A 19,006-nucleotide genomic window follows, 5' to 3' on the forward strand; every position below is an offset into this window, starting at 1 on the left:
TCGCAATTTTAAGAAGCTAAGATACACTCCCAGTAGGCGTAGGCTTAGCGTGTGTAACTCTGCTAAATTCGCCTTGCGACCGATCAACTCGGAATGAGGGCCAATGTTGCAGTAGAAAAGACTGACAAGTTTTTGTGTGCAAACAATTTTTGTTTATTTCGTTTTTCAGTTATAAAAATTTGGTTCAAAAGTTGTTATTATATTTTTTCTTTTAAACAGTTGGCACACATTTTCTGAGGTAACAATATAAAATATTTAAGTGCAAACATGTCACTGTAAAATTCCACATAACGCAAGGGGTCTTCAACATGTGTCCCTCCAGCTGTTTTGGAACAACATGTACCAGCATGTGTTGCTATGTGTTTCCACAACAGCTAGAGGGCCACATGGTGAAGACACCTGCCCTGAGGTAAAAGAGTAAAGTGCAAACAGGGCACTCTGTAAAAAAAAAACCCTAATGTTTGGTTTGGCAGGTGTCGGGTTACCCCCAATATTTGGATCACACTGCCGCACATTTTCTGAGGTAACAATATAAAAAGGTAGCCCCAATATCTGGATCCCACTGCCCATTTTCTGAGGTAACAATATAAAAGTTTAAAGTGCCAACAGGGCACTCTGTAAAATCAAAATAATGTTTGCATTTGTATGTATCAGGGTTGAGGATACAGTGCAAACAGAACCTTAAAACACAAACATTGTTTTATAACCCGCTGCTCTAAGGCAGTTGTCTATATACCCGAAATTCTGATGATTGCGGGATTTGTGTTGGGGGATTTGAGGGAGGCTCATAGTTGTATGGACCATATGGGTGCTGTGGGTAGGCTGTGTCTTGCTGTTGTGTTTGTGTGGTATTCCCTATGGTACGTGCAAACGTGCGTTCAAAAAATGTCATCTGCCTATCATGCATGGTCATTAACTGACTCATAAAAGTTTGATGCATTTCTTTTTCTGACGCAAGAAATCTCTCAAGCCGTGCATCTTCCTGGGCATTGAGCTCACTATCTGCCTCACGCAGGTGATCCACGATAATGGACTTCATTGCTTTGACCGTTTGTTCTGTTTTGTTCAGTTTCTTTTTCCGCTGTGGAACGTTGTAGACTGTGAAGGAGATGAAACAGAATGTAAGCAACAATATAAAAATAGCAGTGGTAGCATATACGTGTTTGTGGCCTTCTCCCACCTGCACACTAGCTATACTCTGCAACATTACCATGCCTTTACATATAGGGACTGCTGCAACTGTATTTGTAATGGTAATACTTACTGTTTGAGCGCAAAGTCGTGGTCTTGGGGGGTTGCGACGTCTCCGCCTGAGACTGTGGTACGTCCTCAATAGTGGCACTGATGGAATCATCATTGACGGTCGAGTCTTCGAAACTGCTGTCCGATATAAGCAGCGGGGATGATGGGCTGCATTGTGAGCTGGGAAGGCTGTGCTGTGTTTCGTCACAGTCCTCGTCGACTGACATCTGGCGACTGGCAGAGCTGGATGACGATAGTGCTATGGGATTTGTTATCGCAGTTTTGCCGAAGACACTATAGCATAGGTCATAATATGGCCATTCCATACGCCCAGCACCACTTTTCTTGCGGTTATGGTCGTGTACTTTGGTGAATTGTCTGCGTAGTGCCTTCAATTTGTTAACGACTTGTTGCTGGGTTTTTTGGATGCCCCTTTCTGCCAGCATAAGGGATATGTTCTTGTAGACGATAGCATCCTTAACTGTTCCAGTCACCTGCCTTCTTATTTCTTCCTCTCCCCGAATATTAAGCAGCTCTTTGATCTCTGTGTCTGACCAGATATGGCTAGCCATGTTGCTGTGCTGGAGCTTCTGCTGCTGTATATTGTCTGTTTGTTTGGAAGCTATAAATAAAAATATCTGTATGTACCCAGCGCGACTTCAGAGTGTTTTGTTTGCAAGCTGCCTCAATGCCTGCATGTGCCCAGCGTAGTGTTGTTTGCTGCTGCGGTGCCTGCATGTGCCCAGCGTGTCTCCCAGGGATGACATCATCTTCCAGTGCCCCAGAAGCAGCCAATCAGCGTCTCAGAGCGTTACTCGGGTCTGAAAACACGTGTAATGACCGTTTCCACTGCACCGCTATCCGTGTCATTACCGTGTTCTACCCAGGTAAATAGCCGGGTTGGATTCCCGGGTCACTCAACCCGTGTTGACCCGTTTCCACCTACTAAAAATCCGTGTCGATGCGCGCCCCCGTGCAAAAACACGGGTAAAAACAGCTAGTGGAAAAGGGGTATTAGTAACCTTTCTAGTCTTCTAGTAATAACTCTGCAGCTCCTGCCAGAAATAGTCTCTCATAAGCAGTATAAAGGCTTGTTCAGTTGATTAATTGTATCCTTGCATAAATAATGCTCCAATTGCACTATGTTAATGGATTAGTTGCATATAAAGACTTAAATGACTTAAATATTCACTCCTACTGCTCATCGGTATATGCAATCTCGTTACCTCTGTGTATGTAAATATATACTATTATAATCTCCATTTTATTACATGACAGATTATGTTTATTATAATCTCTATCTTATTACATTACAGCCTGTTATGTCCAGCACTTCCTTGGTCCTTATAACTACTGTAGTGCAGGCTATAAATAATAATTACACTCACAGGTTATTAGTGTAATTAAGAAAAGGCTCATTAATGAGTATTTATAAATTCTTGAGTTCCCAAATTATTCCAGTCACTATTGATATACAGTACTTCAAATAATCCAAATAGCAAGGAAGTCACAAGCCTTTATAGTCTCCCACTATTAGAAGGAATAAAGTCTATTGCCAGGTGTTTCCTCTCCTTACCCCCAGGGCTTTGTCTTTATATGTACTTCAGCTGCTTAAATCCTCATTATTCTACCCCTTACTTTATGTATATTTTCAGTTTTCAGTTCTTTAAGGGGTTAACTTTAGTGTACAATAAGAATTGCCTCTGGGTAACACAGTCTTACCATATGTGTGCAGCTATATGTCTCTGATAAAGCTAAATATTTATCGTATATAAAACACTTTAAGAGGTCTAAGAACACTGTACGCTATCTACGTAAGAAGTACCGTAAGGGTACGCAAGTTGTGTAGCGATCGCTCAACCGTAGTCGAGACGCTCAAGCGTCACGTTCGCTTACGGCCCAGTGATCACAGGCAGGCACGCTATTGGCTGCCGACTAACGTAATGATTCGCTATAGCGTAGCGTACGCTCGGGACCACGAGGAGATCACCAGCGGTGCAGACGCTTACAATGTTTAAACCTTTATATCTATACCTTTAACAATGAGATACACAGTATACCTTAGTGTAGAGACAGAGTGTAAGTGCAACCTGGTGTAACCTGATTAACTACAAAGCTGCTTGAGCGTCACCGATGCTCAGAGAATACTTAACACTATAAAGAATACACAGATACCTGGGCTTAGGGTCCAAAACCTATTATATGTATTTTAACTATTATACTTGCAAAAGGAATCACAGTACAATTGATACACTACAATATAACATAAACCAACTAACCAGATAACTACACTGGAAATACAATACAATACAATTAAAGGAAAATACGAGAGAAAGAGTAGAGAGAGAGAGAGATGGCTCACAGTAAGACAATATGATTACGGAGAAAACTTACGCACAAGGGGAACGATCGCATGCGCCTCGATATCCAGCTCCCGATTATCAGCAATGAGAACCGTTGATGAGAGTGAATCTGGATATGGTCGGCCTGCCTATTTATGCCCCACACACAATACAATTCAATGGTCCCTACAATCTCATTGTCCATTGGACACAGGAATTCGGCTTCGCATTATAACAAAAGGTCATAGGTTGATTCATACAGGTGGGCTGTGACTGTTTCCAACTGTTCAGGTGGGTGGGATACTGGGTTTCCCGCCGCATGACTAAGTAAGAACAAATAATAGTAAATGGACATAAACTTCTTATGTCCATAACTATTCGCACGAGCGATTAATCCGCTCCAAACCAACACTGGAATATTGCTATTTAAATACTCTTCCGATGGGCACCAAACACTACTGTATGACCCCTGTTAGACCCTTCGTACAATACAAAGAGGAATCTCTCCGTTCAGGAACATGCTATGTTAACCAAACTTTCAGAATCTATCAAAGGGACCATGATCTATAAAATACCTTATTAGTGAAAATATGTAACGATTGGGTCGCACGCTACGACTACACAAACTTTACCGTAAATACGCATACCGAGCACCAGCGGGTGCACGCAACAGCGGGTATGCGCACTCACGGGAGAGCGCACGCATGCGCAGCGCGGACCTGAATGAGGTGCAAATATGGCAGTGTGCATAGAGATATTTTTCTGACTTTGACATCTCTCATATCAGTGGGGCAGCCTCAACACTTAATATGTGCAGGTGTTAATAGTTAATTTACTCCTCCACGATCATCAGCGGTACTGTCACTTTCTTCCCCGCCTCTCCTATTGGCTCTAGCTTGCAGGCGCCACCTCCCTTTGTTTGGAGTCTCAGCAATGGAACGGCCCGCTCACTGAATTATGGGTGTATAGGGTGCCGCCTCCTTTCTTGTTACACTGCTGCTAGGGGTGGGAGTTGCTGTAGCTCTCAGCCATGTCGGTCGCCGCCTTCTACCTCCTGCTACCCGCAGTTATGTTTACAGCTGTCTGCGGGAGCAAGGGGCAACGGCAGCCCATGCTCTGGAGCGGAACGGCAGCCTAGGGATCTGAGGACAGGTGGGCTATCTTAGCGCTTTTCCTGCCCTCCTGCCTTTTAATCCCGGCCGCTCCGTCTTCCAGCACAGAAACTTCCTCGACCGGCTGCGCTACCCAAAAGCTCTCTGGCTGCTGCTGTAATGTTTACAGCATTACAGCTCTTAGCAGCGCCGGAGAGAGCCAGGTGCCAGCACTGCAAGGTGGATCAGCATACTGCCGGTCCGCCGGCTGAGAGCGTCTTTTATACGCTTTCTCCACCGGCCGCGCGGGTCCCCCTTTGCACACGGCTCCCCTCTCTCTACCGGCGCGCGGTCTCCCTTCTGCACAGGGCTCCCCCGGGTTACCGGCGCGAGGTCCATCTTTTTACGCACGGCCTCCCCATGTTACCAGCACGCGGCTATTCTCCCCTCTCTGCTGTCTCTCCGAGCGCGTGAGGGCTCAGCATGCCATAGATACAATACAGGGGAAGGGACGCAGCAATCGCCCCCACCCTCCTGACCCATCCATTTCCACACCACAACAAATACATATATACTATTTACATTACATTTTATATATATATATATAAATATACAAATACGCAATTAATATTTACAAAAGAAATAATACATATTCATGTTACACTTGTATCTCTGCAACTCTTGCTCCTTTAGGACCTACATTTATCTCCAAGTGAGAATTGATATTTCCAATGGAATCAATAACTGCCTAAATTCTAGCTTACAGCACTTTACTTTGATTACTTGACCTGTTTGTGATCTTAATTTTTAAGAAGTATGATACAGCTCTGAGAGGAGGGGGCAGCCATCTATCTTGCTGATAAAGCAGACTGCATCACATAGGGCCTGATTCAGAGATGTATGTAAACCCAATGGTTTATGTACCTCACTGATATTTGTGGGACATTGCATGAGCAAGAAGTGGGGCAGTGCTGGGCTGCATTCACAAAAATTGGCGCATGTTGCCCCTGTTTTCTGGTAGTGGCAAGGCCAGGGTAATTTCTGTCCATTGCTATGGAACTGCAAGGGCCAATCTGAGTAATCTCTGGGTTACTCAGATGGCCATTGGTCTTGCAGATGATCCGACGATGCGCCTTTGGATGTAGCACTCTGATCTGCAATGTCGACAGGAGATATTTTTTTCCTTCCTCCTGCAGTCATGATTAACATATTTTCTCATACATTCTAGAGGATGCTGGGGACTACATAAGGACCATGGGGTATAGACGGGATCCGCAGGAGACATGGGCACTTTAAGACTTTCAAAGGGTGTGACCTGGCTCCTCCCTCTATGCCCCTCCTCCAGACTCCAGTTTAGATCTGTGCCCAGGCAGACTGGATGCACATCTGAGGAGCTCTACTGAGTTTCTCGGAAAATACTTTATGTTAGGTTTTTTATTTTCAGAGAGGCTGCTGGCAACGGTCTCCCTGCATCGTGGGACTTAGGGGAGAGAAGTCAGACCTACTTCTAGTGAGTTTAAAGGCTCTGCTTCTTGGCTACAGGACACCATTAGCTCCTGAGGGTTTGGAACACTAGGTACACCTAGGGGTTCACTCCCAGAGCCCGCCGTCACCCCCCTTGCAGAGCCAGAAGTCAGAATACAGGTGAGTAGAAGAAGATCAGAAGACTTCAGAGTCGGCATATGAGGTACTGCACAGCGGCCGCGCTGCACGCCATGCTCCCACACAGAGGCACTACAGGGTGCAGGGCGCAGGGGGGGCGCCCTGGGCAGCATAAATAACCTCGACTGGCAACAGGGACATAGTGCCAGGACACTGTCCTAACCCCCGCCAGTATAAAAAAAATTACAAAAATTGCGGGTCTGACGCGCGCCATTTTCTCTATCACAAACGCTGGTCTTTCCTCACACTGCTGGCAGTATCAGGGTGTAAAACGAGGGGGGGGGGGTGCGCAGTAAATGTGGTAAAATATATGTTAATATATATGGGCTGCAGGTTTGGGCATTGTATAAGTGTTCAGAACCGTCTTTAAGCGCTGGGTGATAAGCTGAAAAACTCTCTCTGTGTTTTCTCTGACAGAAATTACTGTGAGTCTGTCCCATATATGTCGGTAGGTGTTTAGTACATGCGTGTCGGCATGTCTGGGGCGGGGTGCTTCCCACAAACCACTGTGGGAGTGATCCTGTCGACACCGCCGACTCCGGAGGATACTGGTACATGTGTGTCAACATATTGGTATATGAATATTTTTCCACGAAAGAAAACTATATGGGGGACTCGGATGTGCGTGGGTGGCCCTGTCGGCACCACCAATATCTGACTGGGTAAAGAATTTGAATGATAATATGATGCATATCAGAAACTATACATGAATATATGTAGTAAGTTTGCATAAATCTGTGACCCAGCCACAGACGTAGAAATATCTATGGTTGTCATAGTCATAGCTATATTTCTCTCAGACCCCTCGAGGTCGCCAAAAAATTGGTTATTTTACCCAGTTACTACTCCCTGAGATCGACACGGATACTATTTCCTAGGTCGACCGTAATGTTTCCTGATTAGATCCAATTATATAGCAATCAGTACATGATTTATACACATTAAGAACGTATTAACGTCACTAGGGACCCTGTGTCCCTGACAAAAGTGTCCATATATGAGGATATATATGTGTGTGTGTGTGTGTGTTTATAGATATGTATATATATATGTTTGTAGAAAGAAGGCGGCACTCATGCAGACTCTTTGTCACAACTGAGGGCCTGAGCTGACGGGAGGCAGCCTCAGTTGTAGGGGCTGAGATGTAACGGAACCTGGGAGGTTGTATCAGACCCCTAGACATGTAAGTAACATGTAGAAGAAATGCCCGAAGGCGTGAACACGACAACCAGGGTAAAAGTCAATGATGTTTATTTATGACAAACTCCGTAACACAGCAGCAGTAAAAGAAAACATAAAAATCAGCAGAGGATAAATACAGTTCCTGGGTTCTACAGGGTGGCAAGGGCCACAGGGCTCTGGTAGTGTGAGATAGTTCTTATAATCTTCTAGTTGGAAAGTCCTTACCAGGCCTGACTGTAGCAATGGAGATAGCCCAGGATCGTACCAGCTGGTGTTCCAGGAAAAGCTGGGCTGCTGTGGATAAAACGGCTGCTGTGGGTACTGGCTGGAACCAGACTGATGTTGGCACGGAGTGGATACTGGCTGGAACCAGTTAAATGATAAATGTAGCTTGAGAGCGATGAAATATGAAGTGATGTTTGGAGCTTGAGAGCGGTGAAATAATAATGCCGGTGATAAATGATAATCTGCAGAAAAGGGTACCGGCACTTTAAGAAGAGCTGACCTCTGCTGGAAGCTGGATGCTGAAAGCAGGTGGATCTGTAGCTGGAAGCAGATGAATCCAAATGGATAGGAGAGTCAGGCTACACCGCAGGTGGAATGCTGGTGCGGGTCTCTTTAGTGGAAGTGTGGAGATAGGAACTGGAACCTGGAAAACAACCACAGGAGAGAGACAAACTGGAACTAGGTTTGACAACCAAAGCACTGACGCCTTCCTTGCTCAGGCACAGAATATTTATACCTGCAGCAAGGAAGGGATTGGCTAGGCAATTATGCAGACAGCAGATTGGTGGAAATGAACAGATGACAGAATCCAAGATGGCTGCGCCCATGCAGACACTTGGAGGGAAGTTTGGTTTGTAATCCATGTGGGAATTAAAACAGCAATGGCGGCGCCGGCCACAGGAGACAGGAGACGCCAGACTGATAAGTGCACATCTAAACCACGCGGGCACAGCGGAGGCCGCGGCTGAAGTAATCGCCACTCTGACACTCTGCATGCAGAAACTCAGGGACAGCGGCGGAGGCCGCGGGAGACGCCATTCCGGATGTAACATGGCGCCGCGGTGACCGCGTCTCAGAGTGACAGGAGAGGAGGCAGGAATGTGGATATCAGTATAACAGATGGGATCCGGTCCTGGACGCTGAGCCAGCCTTAGGAGGCATCTGAAGGGTAAGTAATGGCGTCCAGATGCCCGGATCGTGACACTCTTGATGCAGATAATTTAGGTCATTTATTCAGACCAAATTGGCCGACATGTTTCGGGGTAAACCCCCGTCCTCAGGGCCGAATACAGCAAGTAAAAGTCTTTTACTTGCTGTATTCGGCCCTGAGGACGGGGGTTTACCCCGAAACATGTCGGCCAATTTGGTCTGAATAAATGACCTAAATTATCTGCATCAAGAGTCTGCATGAGTGCCGCCTTCTTTCTACAAACATATTTAGTGACTTAGCGTCACCAGGAGGGCACCTCAGCGTTTTCTTCACAAAGGTACACAGGAGTGCCGGGCTTTTTTACTATTCATCTATATATATATATATATATATATATATAAATCTTTATAATAAATACTGAGGTAACGTTCCTTCTTCTCATGTGCTGAGCGCTCTGTTCAAAAAGTCTAGGTCATTCCTGACAGGATGGTTTCAAATCCTCAAGGGAATTGCGATTGTTATTCTTTTCCCGCCAAGGATAGAATGAAGTGAGACCCCTGTTCTGCACGGGGTCCTGTCACAAAGGATCGCATGCAGGAAGCTATGTGATATTCTAATTATGTGTCCACGCGTATGTGAGTTAGACCTGCCATTGCATGCGCATGGGGGAGTTGTAATATATATATATATATATATATATATATATATATACATATATGTCCAAGCAGTCGGCACTCCAGATTTAAATAAATGTAACGCCTGGTGCCTTCTCGTGCAGAATAAACCACTGTATAAACACGTAGAATTGAGCGGCACTCTCAGGACTTTTATAAAGAACGGGTCCTCAGCCCATCAATAGTTTGCAACGTTTCGGTAATTTTATTTCAACCGTCGTCAGGCATAATAACATATAAACAGACAATCTTACCTTTAAATAACACACAGAAAACACGTGTACTGGCCACAGGATGCCCAGAGCCCTGGACTTCCTCTGACGTCCATCAGAACTGACCTCATCAATTAACATCAATTAACATTTAACCCTCCACCGTGAGACAAATGGAAAGCTGGAGAAAGTAAAATAGACACATAGGGGTAAATTTACTAAGATTCGTATTTTCCCGTTTCAGGTCAAAGTTCAATCACGAATGACATCGAAAGTGTAAAACTGCAACTTTTTGAATTTATTACGACTAATTTACTAAGCTGTCGTATTCGGATTTTTCTTTTGTTCCGATGTCGATGTCATTCGTGTTTTTTTTTGTTTTTTTACGGCAGTGATTAGCAAAACACTGCCGACTTTTTAAAAATGAATCTCGGCCGGATCTGTGTGATCCGTGCTGGGGTTCATTTTTTTTTTTTTTTTAAATTGAACCCTGTAAAATCACCAAAAAAAAAAATGCGTGGGGTCCCCCCTCCTAAGCATAACCAGCCTCGGGCTCTTTGAGCCGATCCTGGTTGCAAAAATATGGGGGGAAAAATGACAGGGGTTCCCCCATATTTAAGCAACCAGCATCGGGCTCTGCGCCTGGTCCTGGTTCCAAAATTACGGGGGACAAAAAGAGTAGGGGTCCCCCGTATTTTTAAAACCAGCACCGGGCTCCACTAGCTGGACAGATAATGCCACAGCCGGGGGTCACTTTTATATAGTGCCCTGCGGCCGTGGCATCAAAAATCCAACTAGTCACCCCTGGCCGGGGTACCCTGGGGGAGTGGGGACCCCTTCAATCAAGGGGTCCCCCCCCCAGCCACCCAAGGGCCAGGGGTGAAGCCCGAGGCTGTCCCCCCATCCAATTGGCTGCGGATGGGGGGCTGATAGCCTTTTGTCAAAATGAAAAGATATTGTTTTTAGTAGCAGTGACGGTGACGTCACTTTAGGTCAACCGCAGGGCAGAAAGTTCCCACCATTGGTTACAATGGAGCGCATAGGCGCTACATTGTAACACTGCCGTGTGCCGCCTGTCACTCAGTACAGGAGCACACAGCCGATCAGGAGAGTGCTACAACGTGGCGCTCCCTGATTGGCTGAAGAAACCCACTTAGACAGAAGTCAGAGTGGGTTTCTGGCATTCGGGGAAAGGAGTCCCATGTGAAAACATGGGGCCCCTTTCAGTTCGTGGCTCGGGTCTCCGTTTTGTTATTTTATTCAAGTACGTGGATTACAAAAGGATGCTACGAGGAGCCTGGGACCCTGGATCTGGTGAGTAGAATTTTTTCAACAGGTACCCCTTGGATTCTACTGGAGAAGAGGACCGACCTGCGTGTGAACATAAGGTAAGTATGTGTATATGTTTGTGTGGATGTATGTAATAAATCTTTACTTTCAAGGTGTGTGTGTCTTGTGTTTATTTGGGTATTTTTTTAGTAGTAGTACTACAGGTACCAGCGGGCCCGTTTTTCCGCCGCATGCTGGTACTTGTGGTTCTCCAAGTACCAGCATGCGGGGGAGGCTTGCTGGGCCTTGTAGTACTGCTACTAAAAACAATATCTTTTCATTTTGACAAAAGGCTATCAGCCCCCCATCCGCAGCCAATTGGATGGGGGGGACAGCCTCGGGCTTCACCCCTGGCCCTTGGGTGGCTGGGGGGGGGGACCCCTTGATTGAAGGGGTCCCCACTCCCCCAGGGTACCCCGGCCAGGGGTGACTAGTTGGATATTTGATGCCACGGCCGCAGGGCACTATATAAAAGTGACCCCCGGCTGTGGCATTATCTGTCCAGCTAATGGAGCCCGGTGCTGGTTTTAGAAATACGGGGGACCCCTACTCTTTTTGTCCCCCGTATTTTTGGAACCAGGACCAGGCGCAGAGCCCGATGCTGGTTGCTTAAATATGGGGGAACCCCTGTCAATTTTTTCCCCATATTTCTGCAACCAGGATCGGCTCAAAGAGCCCGAGGCTGGTTATGCTTAGGAGGGGGGACCCCACGCAATTTTTTTTAAGAAAATAACCACTTTCCCACCCCTTCCCACTGATATACATGCACGGATCTCATGGATCCCTGCATGCCTATACAATCACGGATTAAAAAAGCAGGTCTGTTTTTTTAAGCACTTTTTTACGAGTTGTAATTTTTCACGGCAGTGTTTTTTTTTTTTTTGCTTTGCACTTCTTAGTAAATGACCGAGATTCATACTTAAACAGCCGCGTTTTGACCGATGGTGTATTCATTCGTAATTATTTTCATGGACTACCCAAAAAATACGAATGCCCTCATCACTGCCGTGATTTGCGTTTAGTAAATTACCGAGATGACACTTTGATGAAAAAACGGCATCTCGGTCAAAATCGGGACCTTACTAAATTTACCCCATAGTCTATTACTATATAAGTGAATCCATATAGGGAAACTTATACAAACAAAATAACAATATAACAATAAATAGAAACAATTAATGAAACAATGTTATCAATCAGAATACATAGCAAGAAAATAGAGCCATAATGAGAAAAATACCAGCAAAAACATGCTCTTACAGAAAGCTGCTGAATGATAACGATTCATTCAGTCCGTTAGGAGTAAGGTTGTTCAGTCTATAAATCCAATGCGTCTCACATTGCAATAACTTTTTATTTCTGTCGCCACCTCTTTTGTTAGCTGGGATGTGGTCTATCATTTTGTAACGTAGACTGGGTAAAGTATGATTAAACTGTTTAAAATGTTTGGCCACTGGCTGTTCTATTGTTTTACCTTCAAGAATTTTCTTGATGGCACTGCGGTGTTGTGTCATGCGCTCTTTAAAAGAGCAGGAGGTCTTGCCAACATAAAAAAGCCCACAAGGGCACCTGATATAATATACAACAAATCTAGAAGTACATGTTAAACTGTGAGTAATTTTAATGGCTTTCCCAGACTGGCGGTGATAGAAAGTGTCCCCAGTCTCCATATACAGGCAGGTAGTACAACCAAGGCATCGAAAATTACCTGGTTTCCTGCTTAAAAAATGAGCTGGTTTAGTGGGCTTAAATTCAGAGATGTCAGAGTGTACTAATAAATCACGTAGATTACGTCCCCTACGATAACAAGGAGTTAATCGTTTGGAAGCAAGAGAGGACAGTGCTTGATCAGCCTGTTTCTATTGATTGTTATATTGTTATTTTGTTTGTATAAGTTTCCCTATATGGATTCACTTATATAGTAATAGACTATGTGTCTGCTTTACTTTCTCCAGCTTTCCATTTGTCTCACGGTGGAGGGTTAAATGTTAATTGATGTTAATTGATGAGGTCAGCTCTGACGGACGTCAGAGGAAGTCCAGGGCTCTGGGCATCCTGTGGCCAGTACACGTGTTTTCTGTGTGTTATTTAAAGGTAAGATTGTCTGTTTATATGTTATTATGCCCGACGACGGTTAAAATAAAATTACCGAAACGTTGCAAACTATTGATGGGCTGAGGACCCATTCTTTATTATAGTCCTGAGAGTGCCGCTCAATTCTACGTGTATATAAAAATATATATATATATATATATATATATATATATAAATAAATAAAAGGTCGGTTACTTGGTCATCCGATATATATATATACCCTGGGGAGAGATGGGACACTCCTTACATTGGGTCATATCAAGGACACTGCAGCATACTTTCGTGCGACTGCAAGATATAGGACTCTTGGGTTTGCGGGCCAATGCCATGGCAGTCTCGGCTAGGAGGGCGTTGTGGATTCACCAATGGAAGGCTGATGCTGATTCCGAAAGGAAATAGAGTCTTTTCCCTATGCAGGTAATGCCTGGTGTGGTGACGGCCTAGTTACTTTGATCTCGGCAGATGCCGCTGGTAAGTCTACCTTCTGGTCCTATGTTCCCTCACAGCGGATGATGACACATCATTGTAGGATGCGGTCATTGCAGCCGAATAGATACATAGATATATAGATTCCCCTTTCTTTGCAGGTACAGGAAGGAGAAAAAGGAAGAGGTCAGCTGCCTCTTCAATGATTACGGGAAAATTCATCATCTGTCTCTGCCACATACACACCATAATGCTGGGTCTCTCTTGCGGGAGCCCAAACCGGTGGGAACACGTCTAAAACTCTTCAGTCAGTCCTGGATCGAACCTGGACCCGTGGGTTTTAAGAATAGTATCCCAAGGGGGCATTCTGGAGTTTCCAGAAGTTTGCCCTCACTGATTTTTCAAATCGACCTTACCACGTTGTCTCCGGAAGGGGAGGTGGTAGGAGACGCAACAAGGGTTGTGTTAGTATCAGGTCATTGTCCTGGTGTCCCTGTCAAAATTGGGCACAGGCTACTATTCAGGCCAATCCTAAATCTGAAATCCCTCAATTTCTTCTTAAAGAAGTCCAAATTGAAGTTGGAGTCTCTCAGGGCAGTGATCTCCAATTTGGTTGAAAGATAAAAGTGGTCTAATTAGGTTTTCCTCCGCATTAGCTTATCTGAGGGTGCAATTCAAGATTGTCATTACCATTTTCACCAGGGTGGTGGCGATAATGAGGGTTTTCCTTCACTTATAAGGAGTCACACTTTTCCCGTACTGTGACGGTCTCCTGGTAACGGCGAGATTAAGAAACCAGTTGGTGCAAGACGTTGCACTCTTCTTGACAGTTCTTCGACAACATGGTTGGCTCCTGAATTTGCCAGAATCACTGTTAATCCCAACTACGCGGTTGTCGGGGTTTTGGGAATAATACTGGATACAGAACGGTGGAGAGTATTGTTGTCTTCCAGTGGAAAAGGTCCTGATGATCCAGAGTCTGGTCAGACCAGCAAGTGGGTCAATCCTTCGAGGCATTCGGTTGCTGGTGAAGATGGTTGCGGCCTACGAGGCCATTCATTTGGCAGGTTTTAGGCCAGGGTGTTCTGAGGGGACCTGTTGGACAGGTGGTCCGGTTTCCATCTACACATACTCCGGAGGGTAATCCTGTTTTCCAAGACCAGACTCTCACTCCTTTGGGGGCTGCGCCTTTCTCCTTGCATAAAAGGGTGCAGGTTCGGGATCCAGAACTGGATCCTGGTGACCACGGATGCATGACTCCGGGGCTGGGGAGCAGTCACACAGGGGGAAAACTTCCAAGAAAGAGGGTCAAGTTAGGACTCTTTTCACCACATAAACGGTTTAGAGTTAAGGGCCATTTACAATGGTTTTTCTACAAACGAAAAACGGTGCAACAATGGCAGAAGCCAAAAGGACTTTCCGCTGGGTGGAAAAAACATACAAGCGCTCTGTCAGCAAGGTTCGTTCCAAGAGTGGACAACTGGGAAGCTGACTTCCTCAGCAGACATGTTCTCCATCTAGGAGAGGGGAGTCTTCGTCAAGAGGTCTTCACGGAAGTGACAAGTCTTTGGGGAATTCCTCAAATAGACATGATGGCGTCTCGTCTCAACAAGGAAACTCAGTGATCTTATTCCTGGTTGAGGGACCATCAAGCAATAGCAGTGGACGCACTAGTGACACCGTGGGTGTTTCGGTCGGTGTATGTATTCCCTCCGCTTAACCCCATGGTCCTTATGGAGTCCCCAGAATCCTCTAGGACGTATGAGAAAATAGGATTTTAATACCTACCGGTAAATCCTTTTCTCTTAGTCCGCAGAGAATGCTGGGCGCCCGTCCCAGTGCGTACTGTATCTGCAGTTATTGATTAGGGTTACACAAAGGTTGTGTTACGGTGTTTTATCAGCATATTGCTGAAAATTCTTCATGCCGTTGGCTTGGGTTCTATTGAATGCCACGTTCTGCGGCATGTTTGAGGTGTGAGCTGGTAAAATGCTCACCGTGATTTAACAATAAATTCTTTCCTCGAAATGTCCGTCTCACTGGGCACAGTTCCTTAAACTGGAGTCTAGAGGAGGGGCATAGAGGGAGGAGCCAGGTCACACCCTTTGAAAGTCTTAAAGTGCCCATGTCTCCTGCGGATCCCGTCTATACCCCATGGTCCTTATGGAGTCCCCAGCATCCTCTACGGACTAAGAGAAAAGGATTTACCGGTAGGTATTAAAATCCTATTTTTGCACTGTTGTGCGACAGCATCCATTTCTAAATCAAGGGCAGATTTATTAAGCTCAGTGAAGTGATAAAGTGGAAGGTGATAAAGTACCAGCCAATCAGCTCCTAACTACCATGTCACAGGCTGGGTCTGAAAAATGACAGTTAGGAGCTGACTGGGTGGTCCTTTATCACCTTCCAATTTATCACTTCACTGTGCTTAATAAATCTGCCCCACAGTCCCTTAGTCCATAATGTTGGGGGAAAACATTTGCCATAATGTTTTCCCAAATAAAAGCTGATGTTAACTGAAATAGTAAAATATATTTTGCAATTAATAAATGCTGGGGAAGTCACAGGAGAAAAAATAAAGTTATAATCATCTGCTAAATTCCAACATATATAAAGCTCCGTATTTAGGGGGTCATTCCGAGTTGTTCGCTCGTTGCCGATTTTCGCAACGGAGCAATTAAGGCAAAAATGCGCATGCGCATGGTACGCAGTGCGCATGCGGTTAGTATTTTAGCACAAAACTTAGTAGATTTATTCACGTCCGAACGAAGATTTTTCATCGCTGAAGTGATCGGAGTGTGATTGACAGGAAGTGGGTGTTTCTGGGCGGAAACTGGCCGTTATCTGGGAGTGTGCGGAAAAACGCAGGCGTGCCAGGAAAAAACGTGGGAGTGTCTGGAGAAACGGGGGAGTGGCTGGCCGAACGCAGGGCGTGTTTGTGACGTCAAACCAGGAACGAAACGGCCTGAGCTGATTGCAATCTGTGAGTAGGTCTGGAGCTACTCAGAAACTTATAAGAATTTTCTATTCGCAATTCTGCTAATCTTTCGTTCGCAATTTTGCTAAGCTAAGATACACTCCCAGAGGGCGGCGGCCTAGCGTGTGCAATGCTGCTAAAATCTGCTAGCGAGCGAACAGCTCGGAATGACCCCCCTTAAGCCACAGTACAAATTGCATCACATTTCCTGTTGGCTGGATACACAGGTTGTACCCAGCAGATAGGAGATGTGACGGAACAATATATCTTCCAGCCCATACACACTGTGCATGATCTGGTGAACGACCGCATATATCATTCCCCTGCTGCATCCAAAGCATAGGTTCATTAGCCACATCTTCAGATTATACTGCATGTACAGCAGATCTGAAGATTCGACGGACGACCTGCGGGAGCATGCAATAGTGCATATACCTTTGACGTTTTGAACGATTTCTCATTCCGATCCATTGGAAATCGGGCAATCGTTCAATAAAAAAAAGTCTACTGTACTGTATACCCAGCTTTATAAAAAGGAACACTGCATCTCTAAGAGGTCACTGCTAGCCTAACTGAGAATAAAGAAAAAAAGAAAAACAGTGTTGTATTAATCTATTAAAGTCAGATAAATATAATGATACAAATACAGTTATAATAAAAATCAAATAATATTAATGTATCAAGTCAATTATGAACATAAATAGCCTATATAAAAAATAACCATAAAATATAAAAGTCACAATAGACGACGCAGAGAATTAACAAAGCTTATAATTAAAAAGATAAACCCATAATGGACAGTGTAGAGATTAAACAAAGCTTATAATTATAAAGGTAAACTCATAATAGTCGGTGTTGAGAATAAACACAGCGTGTAGGCTTTGTTTATTCTCTACACTGTCTTATAGGAGATTTATCTATTAGGCTATATTTTCTTTTATGAATTCATATATTAATAAGTATAAGTTATTTATTATTTTACTTTAGTTTATATTTGTATCATTGTATTATTTTTTTTTAGGCTCTAATAGATTGATGCAGCACTGCTTTTTGTTCCATTTTCTTTAAGTCCCTGGAGGCTTCTCACCTCTTTGAACAAACCGCTCCTCTGCTGTTCTGTTTACGTAGAAAAGCTTCATGTATTGCACCTTGGATCTGAAGATCCCTTAACTCAAGAATATTTTTATTTACCTAATACTATAGATAAACATCTGAAATATATACCGGGGGGTTTATTTACTAAAGTCCCGATTTTGTCCGAGTTTGTATTTTTTTTCTAAGTGTCAACACAGGAATTTACTAAGTTCAAATCTCGGCAGTGTTTTATCTATTCGTAATGGTTTTCACGGCAGAGATCAGAAATACTAATGAATAGACCATCGGTCAAACGCAGCTGTTTGTTCATACAACGCGGTAATTTACGATTAATTCGTATTTGGATGTTTGTCCGTGAATGATCAATTGCAGTCATATTTTTTTGCGAATCGTAAAAAAAATCAGCAAAAAAATAGACCTGCTTTTTTCCTGGCGTGTTTACATGTGTGGCAACTTCCACATCATCACACCTGAATTAGGATGCCTATAAAAGAACCCTAGGCCCATTTCAATCAACCCACACTCAGAAATGGCTGCTGGACTATGGTGAAGTGATGTTTTGTGTGCTGTGGGATTCCTGAGACTCATACATCAGCCTGGAAGAAACAAGGGCCAGGAAACTGAACATAGTCAGCAGGTCGTACATGTTCCGGGGAGGCTACGCAGGCCTCGTTTTTTTAGGGGGCGTTTAAACTTAAACACATTGGCCGATGACAAGGTCATACAGCTGTTCCATCTAAATCGAGCAAACATTTTCCATCTGTATGACCTTGTTAAACTGGACCTAGACCCTGAGCTCTCCCCCTATCTCAGGCCTGCACAAACTCCTGGCTGTGTTGCACTTTATGGCTACTGGTAGCTTTCAGGCTGTGTCTGGCGATGTCATTGGGCTCTCACAGCCCTCCTTTTCCAGAATCCTAACACAGGTGATGTATACCTAACAACCTCATCTGTAAATTTTTTGGTTTTAGTAATGTCAGTACACAGTGATGATGTTATGTAATTTAATCTCAGTACCCTTTTTTTCACAAATATACACACAGGTGCTGGATGTTTTGCAGCCCCACATTGATGCCTCAATCTGCTTCCCCACCCAGGAGTCTCAGTGGCATGCCGTCAGGATAGCTTTCTATGGCCTTGCTGGCATACCCAATGTGCTGGGAGCCATAGATTGCACACACGTTCAGCTGAGACCACCTGGGGGCAGGCAGCATATATATACCAATAGACATCTTGATGACTCTACAAATATCCAGGTGGTTTATGATGCAAAACTCAAAATCATGAGTGTTGTTGCTGGTTAGCCTGGTGGCTGCCATGACTCCTTCATCCTCAGTCAGTCATCCCTCTTTGATAAATTTGAGGTCAGACAAATGCCAGATGGATGGCTGCTGGGTATTTGATTTGATATGTGTAGGACTTTGTATACTACGCACAAATCCACTGTGTTAGTTATGTGTTGCTGTATATGTACTTTACACACGTTACTATATATGTCTTTCAGGTGATGGGGGGATATGGCTG

The 19,006-nt window shown here is 44.5% G+C and overlaps 1 protein-coding gene across 3 annotated transcripts in view; it reads left to right on the plus strand.

The window, feature by feature from the left end:
• Positions 1-19,006, plus strand: part of LOC134932249 (C2 calcium-dependent domain-containing protein 4C-like) — an 86,820-nt gene that overhangs the window by 21,649 nt on the left and 46,165 nt on the right. The gene's annotated exons all lie outside the window — the stretch shown is intronic.

This window comes from Pseudophryne corroboree, chromosome 6, assembly GCF_028390025.1.
Source record: "Pseudophryne corroboree isolate aPseCor3 chromosome 6, aPseCor3.hap2, whole genome shotgun sequence".
NCBI lineage: Eukaryota > Metazoa > Chordata > Amphibia > Anura > Myobatrachidae > Pseudophryne > Pseudophryne corroboree.